This window comes from Silene latifolia, chromosome 5 (genome assembly GCF_048544455.1).
Source record: "Silene latifolia isolate original U9 population chromosome 5, ASM4854445v1, whole genome shotgun sequence".
NCBI classification, from domain to species: domain Eukaryota; kingdom Viridiplantae; phylum Streptophyta; class Magnoliopsida; order Caryophyllales; family Caryophyllaceae; genus Silene; species Silene latifolia.
In genome coordinates, this window is record NC_133530.1 from 43,199,508 (window position 1) to 43,211,775 (window position 12,268).

The following is a 12,268-nucleotide window of genomic DNA, read 5'->3' on the forward strand; positions in this document are numbered from 1 at the left end:
TGAGCACCCAATTGAGTAATGGAGTCCACTTCATGCTTTCCTCCTCTAATAGCCTTGCGAGGTCTACTATATTGTGAGTTATGGACCGCCATTTCCTCAATTTTGTTCCAAGTTTGATTGTCATCAATTTCGGTGAACATTCCATTTGATCCCATGTTGAGAATGTTCCTTGAATCTTCATAAAGACCGTTCCAAAATTGTTGTACCAAGAACCACTCGCTAAGTCCGTGGTGAGGACATGAGCGACAAATTCCCTTAAATCGCTCCCAAGCTTCATACAAAGATTCTTCATCCCTTTGCTTAAAGCCCGTGATTTGAGCTCTTAGCATGTTAGTCTTTTCCCGTGGATAGAACTTTTTGTAGAAAGCTAGAGCCAACTTTTTCCAAGAATCAATTCCGAGAGTAGCCTTATCAAGGCCTTTCAACCATTGTTTCACAGTGCCAATTAGAGAAAAAGGAAATAAGACCCATCGAATTTGGTCTTGAGTTACACCGGTTTGAGAAATCGCATCACAATAGTCACAAAAAGTTTCCATATGAAAATGAGGGTCTTCACTAGGCATCCCCCCAAATTGGCTTCTTTCAACTAATTGGATAAATGCGGATTTGGCAATAAAATTTCCGGTTAGATGTTGTGGTGTGGGAGTACCATTGGGTAGGTTCTCCTCGGTGGGTACGGAATGTGATGAAAACTTAGGCATTGTGGGTTGATTTTGTGTTGGATTTTGTGTTGGGTTCTCCTCACCTTCTCTTGAAAAAGGGTTGATGAACTCAATAGTATTTGGTTGAATATCTACAACCTCACCAATACCTCTCAAAATTCTCCTAGCAAGTCTCCTATTGGTTGTCAAAGTTCTTTCAATTTCACGATCAAAGGGTAACAAGTCACCTTGTGACCTTCTAGACATGCAAAATATCAAACAACTAATAACAATATAAGAAAATCTAAATCAAGTTAACACCGTCCCCGGCAACGACGCCATTTTTGGTCGGGTTTCTACACTTTTCGGTTACTTGTTGTTAGGAGCACCTAGACCAAAACACAATTTATAACTTCACAAACAACTCTACAATTAGTAAAGAGGCAAGTAAAGGTCGGATCCCAAGGGACGGGAATTGAGATGAGATTTCTATTGCAACTAGTGGTGTCTTAGGGGTGTCACAATTGGGGTTTGATGTAGAAGATCACTAAACTAAATAGCAATGAAAGTAAACAAGCAAGATGAATTAAAAGGGATGTAAACAATTGATAAAAGGCACTAGGGTGTCATGGGGTCATAGGGGATTCATGGGAATTGATCATACAAACATGTTCTCAAACTATAAGCAAGCAATTATTGTTGTGATGGATCGAGTTGGTTTATATCTTACAATCCTAGGAAAGTTTGGGTCCCGGAGCCGAATCGATTAGATTGTACAACACCTACAAGTCGACTTAGTCTTCCCTACTCAACAATATGCATGGTCTAATGAGATTCGAGTTGGTTTATGTCTTACAAGTCTCATTGAAAAGATAGGTGATGGGTAAAAAATGCAAGGATTCATAGACTCACATTTCATCAAACATAACATGTGCATGAGTTGAGATCACAACAAGCAAGCAAATAAACTATGAAAGCATATTAATTTAAGCATGAATCATTCCCCATGTTGGTTTCCCCTAATTACCCATTAATCCTAGCTAAGTAACTACTCACTCATTATCATGTTGAACATGTTAGCAAGGTTGTCGATCATACCAACAAAGTGAAACATGATGAATAAATGAAAGTGATTAACAATAATTAAAGAGGGATTAAGAGAATTATACCTACTAATGATTCCAATAATAAAGCAAAGAATAAAAGAAGTACTTGATGCTTGATTGAGAGGTTGTCAATCTCCCAATAATAACCCAAATAATCTTCAATTACCCAAAATAAAGGATGAACAAGAGAGAGATTAAGGAAATAAAACTTGTATTAAAACTTGTATTAAAACATGATTAATTGTTGATTACAAGATTAAAGAGAGATTTGATTGATATTAACTACACTAAAGATTGCTAAGAAGAACATGCTCTTCTAATTAGACTAATGGGGTATTTATAGTGGGGATTAGGTGGATGAATTAGGGTTAACTAAGGGCTTAAATGACGATTAAGTCCCTACTTAAAGAAACGCCGGTCTTTTTGGAAAGACTCCGGTCTCTAGGGAGACTCCGGTCTCTAGAAAAAGATGTGCATCCTTCCTTGAAGCTTGAAGAAGACGAAATGGGTCTGCCTGAGAATCCGGGCGTCTTTAGCACGGGACGGGCGGTTTTGGTGGTTTCTGCCCGGGCGTTTTGTAAGGAAGACGGGCGTCTTCTGGGTCTTTTGCCCGGGCGTCTTGGAGAGAAGACGCACGGATTGTGGTGGTGGAGACGGGCGTCTTCTGGGGAAGACGCACGGATTGCTGGGCAGTCTTGTTTCTTCTTCTTTTCTTCCTTTTTCTTCATAAAATCGTTGGGGATTTCCTCGGGGATGCAAGGATCTTTTCTCATCATTGCCCAACTACTATAGTATGTACAAAGGCATTCTAATCTTATCTCTCCTTGATGCTTGGTCATTGAATTCAATCAATTTAGCCTCATTTTGCCATGAAAATGCAAGGTTTGCACTCCTTTCCTACCAAGGGATCAAAACCTCAAAGAATATGCAAAACAAAGGACTAAAGACAATAAATGACCCAAATATGCACTAAAAAGCATGGGAACAAGGCTAATTCGGGGACTAAATATGCTCTAATTATGGTCACATCAACAACCTGATGGCACCGTATGAGGGTGGCTTCCTTCAGACCTTGCTATAGCTCCCGAACTTCCTTGCTTATTTCATGACATGGTGTGTGCTTTGGCAGGGATTTTACTGAACAGAAACGTCCTGCCAGGGGAATTAAGAAGGGGTAATCTAACTCAAGTAGTTTGCCTGACTAATATTGCTAACTAAATAAATAAGTAAAAAATAAGGACACAAAGATTTTATACGTGGAAAAACCCTGGGAATAAGGGAAAAAACCACGGGCACCAAGCCAGGAGAGATTGTTACTATGATTTTAAGTAGCCTGATAGAGTATTTGTATATTAGGCGCGACAGGTTAAGGATATTGCTTAATTATACTTTGAATACAAGAATGAGAGTGATAGTATGAGTATGTAAGTGTGCCCCTTCTGTTTTTGTCTTCTCTTTTATTTATAATAGCCTCAAGAGCGGTTTTTCTAAGCTTTTTTAGGGTTTCCTGGTAAATAGGACTCGTGCCCTATTTACCCGGAAGTAGTTAATTGACTTCTTCAACATTTCAGCCGTTACTCTTGACCCTTTCTTCTATTTTCTTCTTTTGAATAAGTCTTCCTTGTTTATAAGGGCTTTACTTATATGGCCTGATCGTGCTTTCCCTGACACCTATCCAGCTTTGATGGTGTTACCCTTATGCCTGTCATGGTTTTCTTTCAGGCCAGACCTAGTAGTTGCCTGTCCTGTGCTTCTCTCCTGCTTGGTGCCTGTCTATATGCTCTCAGTGCTTGACTTTAAGTATTTCCTGCTCAAGTCTTTGCTTTGAACATTGTCTGGTCCTTGTCAGGTCAGGCAGGATAATTCTGGGACCAACAATTGCCCCTTATCTCCTTATTCCTTTATTGGGTCTGGCCAGGAATGAGGAGATAAAAATTTGGTCCAGGCAAAAATTGTGTAGGAAACTTTAACGGATTAGAAGTTGTGTTTGGTTTAGCTTCTGTAACGGCTATATATATTGCCATAAATAGGGTAGATCCACAAAACCCTAGGAGAGTCATGATTAAGCTCAACCACTTGTTTTCTTACCTGTTTGATTTTGCGGCTATAAATACCTTGCTTTGTTTTATCTTGCTTTCACATTGCGATCTTCAAAATTCTTCTTTCTCTTTCTAGAATTCTTTTTTGCAAAAAATCAATCTTCATCAAAAATAAAATATGGTTGGGGGTAGGAGAAAGACGGCTGCTTCTAAGGCTCCTGCTGAGGTTGAGAAGGTTCCTGCCGAGGTTGAGAAGGTTCCTGCTGTTGTCGATGTCCCAGATATCATCCCTGAGGATGAAGTGGTGGAGGTGGTTGCTCCCCAAAAATTTTTATCCATGTCATATAAAGGGGTTGAGTATACTCCTGTTAAGGCTTTGGCTGCTTCTTTTCACGAGGGCTAATCAATTAAAGCCAACCTTTGAGCATTATCTGAAAGGCAGAGGTCTTATTCCTGCTGAGGCTGAGGTTTGGATCCCTGAGAGTGGTCCAGTCAGGGCTAATTAGGGTAGTCCAGGCTAGTTCTGTATTTTTGAATGGGCATTTAAGGGTGGATGTCAGCTTCCCCTTTCTCCTTTCATGGCTGAAGTGATCAGGACTATTAGGGTCCCTCCATTCCAACTCATGCCAATGGTTTGGAAAATTGTTCATTCAGTTGAGCAGTTATGTACCAAACATAAGCTGGTTATCACCCTGGAGGATTTCAAGAATGTCTACCACTTGAAGAGTCATTCCACTGGCCGGTTCAACCTTCAAATCAGATCAAAGATGGCTCACCTGATTACTAACTTTGATTCAGGATATGATAAGGGATGAGCTCAGACTTATATGTTCATCAGAGCTGATTCTATTGCCCCTGACCTAGATTACCTTAATTATCCGGCTGTTGAAGGAGGTAATTTCTTTTTTGTATTGTATTTTGATTGAAGACGATATATTTTGGGAAGTATACTTACTTGCTCTTGTTTTTGTAGTAAATGACTGGGTGAATAATCCTGATGCTGAGGGGTCGGCTAATCGGATTGCAGCTTTTATGGCGTTGCCTGAGGAGGAGAGGACATGGCATGCCTGTCTGGGGCAAGCACATATGCCTCGTTTCAAGAAGGCTAAATTAAGTACTTATAAACTGGTGAAGAGTGCTAAAGCTTCAGGGGCTTCCTCGTCATGGAGTAAGTTTTGTTTACTTTTATTTTGAAGGTTTTTGCTTTGAACATGTGTTTATATTGCTGATATAGAACCTCGTCGTGCAGCCACCATGGCTTTTGCCAGGATAGCTAGTTTTGGTATATCCCTGGTGAAGGCAGGTGTTTCCCAAATCACAGAGGAGAAGTCTAAGAGTAGTGAGGCCACGAGGAGTGAGTCTTTGTACAAATTCGGGGAGCTGTGCAGGAAATACAGTTGGCATCCCCTGAGAAAGTTGTGGATTAGGGTGGTCGTCCTGAAAAGAGAAAAAGGGTAGATGAATCATCAGGAGGGGTCATGAGGTCAGGGGGGTTTGGGCTCGGTTAGATGAGGTTCAGTTTGCTAAGGAACATATCCAGGCTCAAGCTTTTATGGTTGACGACCCTTATTACCAGTATCAGGCAGAGGATTCTTCTGCCCGTGCCTTGGATGCCATGTATCGTACCAGGGATTATGCTGCCAACCTGATCACCATGCTTCAGGAGGTATTTTATTTTTGTCTAATTTTGTGTGGGTATTTATGTGTGTTTTTGTGTGGCTTAAACGGGTATGTTTTCCTTGCCAGAATGTCAATGATATGCTGAAGGGTGCCTGCCAGCTGGATTCTTTTAACAGCCTTAAAGATACCTTGGATTGGGAGGTGCAGATTCTGAAGAAGGATGTTGTAAAGTTTAAGGCTGAATTGGAAGCGTCAAAGGCTGAGAATCACTCTTTAAAGGAGGATAATGAGGCAGGGAAAGCTCGGTTGGTGGTGGAGTCTTCTAAGTGAACTATGCTCGGGATGCCCTGAAAGCTCTTCAGGCTAAATTTGATCTTGTTCGGGAAGAATTGAAGGTCGAGAAGCGAGCTATGCGAGAGCGGTGAAAGTAAATGAGGATCCGGTTTGTTGAAAGGGATTTGGTGCGGGGCGGTATAAGGATCTTGCTACTTATTTCTTTGGCAGGGGTCGTGTGGATGCAATGAAGGAGCCTGTTGAGATTAGGCCTTTTTGGGATCCTGACCAGGAGTTGGCCAATCGCAACACTACTTACCCTGAGCTTTGTAAGCTGCACGCTGACGAGGAAGTGGACTCTCCACCATCCAAGGAAAAAAGTGGCGATGCTGAGCAATGAGGAAATGAGGAAGAGAAGGAGGAGGAAGAATAGGAGCCTGTTGATGAGGGGATCAGTTCTGCCACAACTTCCAAGGCAGGCTGATTTATTTTTTGTTTTGTCGTATTTTGGTTTGTTTGGTTTGGCCTACCGGGGGGGGGGGGGGGGGGATGTTCCCTAGGCAAACAATTTGTTTTTGGTTTTTTGAAGTTTGTTTTATCTTACCCCAGGAGGGATGTTTCCTTGGGCAATTTCATCATTTTGGAATAAATATATCGTCCTCTTTTCCTTTGACTTCTTTGAATGGCTTGATTGTACCTGTAAATAATATATTTGACGTTTTTTGTTAGAGTAATGCCTGTTAGGAGGGCTTATGGCCCTCATTCCGTTTTTAGGAATGATGGTTCTGTTGCATGTCAGGAGGGCTTTCTGAGAGGAGGGGTGGTTGCCAGTCAGGAGGGCTTATGGCCCTCAGCCTGTCAGAAGGGCTTATTTAGACAAGTAGTCTGGTGTGTTTTACCATTGTACTTGTTTTTTATGTACTGAGCTCAGTTTAGTTTTTAGGTCGGGCAGGCAGGTGCCAAATTTATTATAGAGCATTTCAGGAATGCTTTTCAGGTTAGATGGAGTGGCCCTCAATCCTGAATATTTGTTTAAGCCTAAGTGTAGCATGTAACTAATGAAAAGAAGGCGTAAAACAAGTTTTCAGGATTCAATATAATAGGATTTAAATAAGCAGACTAGGCAGGGTTAAAAAATAACAGGCATGTATTCAGGCAAGTTGGCAGATAGCAGGAAAACATATTTTGTAGGGGATTTGCTATAAAATTCTAGTTTAAACATATAAGGAGTTGATAGTTTTACCTGTTTTTGGTTTAGACATGAAATAACTTTAGGTGGAAAATGTTCCAGGATCCGGGGATCATTTCTCCGTCCAAAGTTTGTAGCCTGTAGCTCCTTGTCCTACTATTGAATCAATTAGGTATGGTCCTTTCCATATAGGAGCTAGTTTGCCTGCATTTTTCTCTGGTGTTAGGGAAGACTTTTCTTAGGACTAGGTCTCCTTCCTTGAACACCCTGATGTTGACATTCTTATTGTAACTTCTGGCTACTGTTTGTTGGTAGGAGGCTATCCTGAACTTGACTGCATCCCTCAGTTCTTCAGTTAGGATCAGGCTATCTTGTAATAGTGGTATATTTTCCTCTATGGTATTCAGGCTACTTCTGGTGGTTGGTACATGAATTTCTGCTGGGATTACTGCTTCACAGCCATAGACCAGGGAGTAGGGAGTTTGGCCTGTGGCTGTTTTAGGTGTAGTTCTGTCAGCCCATAAGACTAAGGGGAGTTCTTCAGCCCATCTACCTTTTCTCCTCTTTAATTTTTTCTTCAGGCAGCTAATTACTACTTTGTTACTAGATTCTGCCTGGCCGTTGGCTTTTGGATATCTGATATAAGGATTTGTCGTCATTTCCCAATCAAAAGTAATTTATAAAACCCAATTAAAAAGTAGTATTTAACCGGGGTCGAACACAAGGATGGCGGGGGTTAGATACTTGCTTTGTTTAAGTCTTTAGTTTAGTCAAACAAAAGAAAGAGGTTGATTAAATTGTAAACTAAGATGCAAATAAGATATCAAATTAAACTAAATGAAATTGTAGTTGATCAATATGAGAAAGACTAGAGCTTTCGGGTTCACTCGGTTTATTGGGCATGAAACAAGGCAAATATGGGAAATAGGTGATTCAAATAGTCAAGGAATTATGCCTAATGTCTTAGGACATCTAGAAATTCATTAACCCACTTTCATGCGATTAACTAAATCTTGTCACACACATACACAAAGATCATCTAATAGTCTACACACCAAGATTGTTCATCCACTAGTATAGACACCAAGATAACCAAACATGTGAGAAAATACTCAAACTTTCGTATGAGCAATTCTACAAACACTTCATGTGCAAGAAAGTGACAACCATTAAAACACCCAAATCAATATGTTATCAACCCAAATTCACACCCATTTACTACCCAAGATCCCCCTAAGCTCTAGATGAGTACTACTCACACATGTTTAGCAATGAAAATCCAACAATAAAATGGAACAAAATACAAACAAGTATGGTAAACATGATAAAGATAGAAACTTTGAATGAAAACAAGTAAAGAACAATAAATGTAAACTAATGAAGTAATTTTAAATAAAAGATGAGAATTGTACCAAGTAAGAGGAAAGGAACAAGCTTGGACAATAATGGAAGATGAATTTCTTCTTGTCTTCCAAATACAACCCAAATGACTAAATGTAAACTATTGAAAATTGAAGAACTTGCATAAACAAAGGAAGAATTAAATTAATAATTAAAGAAAGATTACAACTTTTTATTGAATGAAAATGAGAGAGGAAATATTAGGGTTCTACAATATTGAGAGAGAATGATGAACTAGTCTAATTTTCTAGTCTAATATCTATTCTAAAATGGTCGTGTGTGTGGTAATAAGGTGTTGGTATTTATAATATATAGTCTAATGTTAATACTACTATTAATAATAAACCTAATAATAATCCTAATAATAATAATAACCACCTCCCTTTCCCCACTAAAAGGACACGACACACATTACATCCAAAGGGAAGGGGATTGAATTTATACAACACGACAAAACAGAACAAAAAGGATAAACAACAAATTAATACGCGGCATTTGTTCTCCCAGACGGCCCACCGTCCGCCGGTGAGGGGACCATCTGGGAGTTCTCTGGAAAACAAGTGCATTTTTTATGGGATTGTGAGCCGGTGATGGGGTCGGCAGACGGTAGACCGTCTGGGAGCACGATTTATGTTTTGTGGGTGTTACGAGCCGGTGAGCCGGCCACCGGTACTAAGGCCGGCTGGGAGTCTCCTGGAAAATGGAGATTTTAAGCATGTATTCCCAGCCGGTAGCAAGGGCGGCGGTCGGTTGACCGGTTGAGCAAGCAATCGAATGGGGTTATTGAATTGATGATGCGGGTTGATGGTGATGTCGGGATGCCGTGCTCGGAGCCGCTGCTGCTGTGGATGATGCTGCTGGTGTGCGAGGCAGAGGAGCAGGGGAACGTCGGGTTTGATGGTGTTGGGTTCCTTATGTTGATGATAACATGCCCATTTGATTTGTGTTATCTTAGTTTACCTTTTCAGGATTAATGATGTAATCAAGCTTGGATTAAGAAGTGTTGAAGTTGTTAATCATCCATTGTAATAAGTCATGTGTCATCTAATGTACAAGCAAGAAAGTAGAGTATATTAGAGTAATAGAAACAGTCCAGACGACTGTTGCTTTCACACGCAAACAGCTGTTTGGATTATGCCACAACTCGTAAAAACTTGAAGATCCTTTTTATCTTTCAAAAGCTTTCACGTGATTCATTTTTCAAAGATAAATATCAGATTTTTATTAAGGAGGTAGTATCCTTTAAAGAGTGGTTTGAATTATTTCAAAATGTTTCCTCTTTATGCAAATTCAATCCTTTGGTCTTTAAGAAAAGAAGAAATGCTTTTTGCCATATTTGTGTTAACTTGTCATCATGTGACTTGTCTCACATCCTTTGTTTTCTGATTTTGCATGAGCATTTAAGGTTATCCTTCAAACCTTCTTTCTCTTTTCTTACCTTTGCAAAAGACCCCTTTTTGGTGCAAGTTTTGGGTGATTGCAAATGGTCTTCACATGTGAGGTCTTTGACCCTTCAAAACCCTAGCAACCCCTTCACTCACCTCCTCTATATAAACCGTGTCCCTCCTCATTAAATCCCTAAGACTTTTCTGAATTAATTCTTCCAACTTTGCAAATTATTTTTAAAGCTTAAAAATTGTGTTTGTTTGCAAAATCCTTTAAAAGTCTTCAAGTGTCTTTCGAGTTTCTACAAATGTGGCTCTTGTTGCTTTATAATACTAAACTCTCTTGCTTAAGAATTGTTGATCTTGTAAAAGTTGTCCATCTCTATTCTTTGTTAAGAATATGTTAGTGGAAACTTGATCCCATAACATTCTAAGTGTGTTAGTAGAGTTTAGGACGGAGTAGTCTTTAACTCTTGACAACCGGAGTAGGTTGTGAGTTGGCAACCGGAGTAGGTTGTGAGTATTGAGTTCTAGGACGGAGTAGTCCTTTAACTCTTGGCAATCGAAGTAGATTGCGAGTTAGCTTGTCATAAGAACGGAGTAGTTCTTGTACTAGCTTTGCAACCGGAGTAGGTTGGCGTCTTTTATTACAAGGGTCTTTTAGTTGTCGGAGTAGATCACTAAAGGAAAGTAATAAAAAGGTAGATTGGACGTAGGCACTTGAGTATTTGCCGAACCAATTCAAAAATCTCGTGTTCATTGCTTTCACTTTATTTCCGCTGCAATTTACTTTGTTTGTTTGTTTTGTTTCGCTTAAACTTAGAAGTAACAGTTCATCATACTGTCGCATTTGGTCTGCAGTCATACTCCACAAACTGAGACAAATAGATACAAATCGAACGATTGTTGCTTTCATACTTGACAAACATTCATCGTGATACTTGTTCAATCTTTCAATATTATTCAAAGTATCCTCTAAATCTCTTTTGTTCACTTAACTTACTTTAATCCAATAAAGTTGAAGTTAAAATTTTTAAAAGAGTACCTAATTCACCCCCTCCCCCTCTTAGGTACTTGAATCCATAAACTCAACAATTGGTATCAGAGCCTCGTGCTCTTGATCGAGGCTAACCGCCTTAGAGTTTGATTCGTGGGTAATGGATTCCGAGAAACACTCCAAGATCCCGGTCTTTACCGGTTCGAATTTTGGATGGTGGAAACTCAAAATGGAACATTACATCAAAAGTATCGATTATCAATGTTGGAACATCATCCAAAATGGACCTCTTGTTATTGAGGAAACCGATATGCTAACCGGTTTCACCAAAACTAAAGAGGAAAGAAATTACAATGAAAATGATTTCAAACTTGCCGAAAAGAACTCCAAAGCAATGTCGATTCTTCAACGTTGTGTTGGTGAGGGGGAAGTTAGTCGAATCTCAGGATATCCTACGGCAAAATCTATTTGGGATTCCCTTGTACTTGCCCATGAAGGAACGTCCCAAGTAAGAAAACACCGTATTGACCTTCTCATACAACAATATGAGATGTTTAGAATGTCAAAGGACGAGTCCATAAATAGTTTCTCTTCACGTTTTTCTTGTATTATTAATGAGCTTAAAAGTCTAGGAAGGAATTTCGAGTCCGAGGACATCATTCGAAAAATCCTTCGTAGTCTAACCTCTAAGTGGCAACCCAAAGTTACCGCTATAGAGGAAGCCAAAGATTTGTCAACCCTATCTCCTCATGAACTAATGGGATCACTAATGGCTCACGAGTTCAATCTCGATAAGCATTCTAGTGAGTCTTCAAAGGGAAGGAGTCTCGCTCTCACGTCCTCTCCAAGCGATGGAGAAGACGAGGAGGAAGACGAGTTTGCTATGTTCTCAAGGAATCTAGTTGGGTTGGTCAATGATCTAGAAAATAGAAAGTTCAATAATAATTACTCGAAAAAACGTTTTCCTAGGAAACGACCTAGTTCCACCGTGGGATGCTTTAAGTGTGGTGATAAAACTCACCAAGTTAAAGAATGTCCCAAGTGGGATGAAATCGAATCAAAGGAAAAACGAGATAAAGTTAAAAGGGACTACAAACATAGAGTCATGACCGTAATTTGGGGAATGTCGACTCGAGGAAGATGAGGAACTCATCGAGGAGCAACTAGAGTCTAAAATGTGTCTTACAAGTCATCTCAAGGACAAAGTCTCAAAAACTTCCAAAATTGAACATCTTAGATGTCTTATGGCTCACCCCGATGATTCCGACTCGAACTCCGACAATGAGGTAAAACATCTAAAAGCCAAGGTTAGATCTTACTCCAAAGAAAAGGTATGTAAGCTTCTTGACAAACTCTTTGATAAGTGTCGTTCACAAAATCATAAGCTTGATGTCATGCAAGACGAAATTGAAGAAATTGCTCAAGAAAACTTTAACCTTAAAAATGAACTGAAAGCAACAGACAGTGTCACTGTCACCTCTGAGGGTTATGATGAAGTAAAAAGAGTCAACAAATTGAACAAACAATTGACTAAAGAACTTGAGTGTCTTAAAATGATCCCCACGGATGTCTCTGACCTTGAAAATGTCAACACCACTTTGGTGATGCAAGTTTCCT

The 12,268-nt window shown here is 39.8% G+C and overlaps 1 non-coding gene across 1 annotated transcript; it reads left to right on the plus strand.

The window, feature by feature from the left end:
* Window positions 1-222: 222 nt before the first annotated feature.
* Window positions 223-329, plus strand: LOC141658095 (small nucleolar RNA R71). Its single transcript, XR_012549002.1, has one exon. It is a non-coding gene; the product is annotated as a small nucleolar RNA R71 (small nucleolar RNA).
* The last annotated feature ends 11,939 nt before the right edge of the window (window positions 330-12,268 follow it).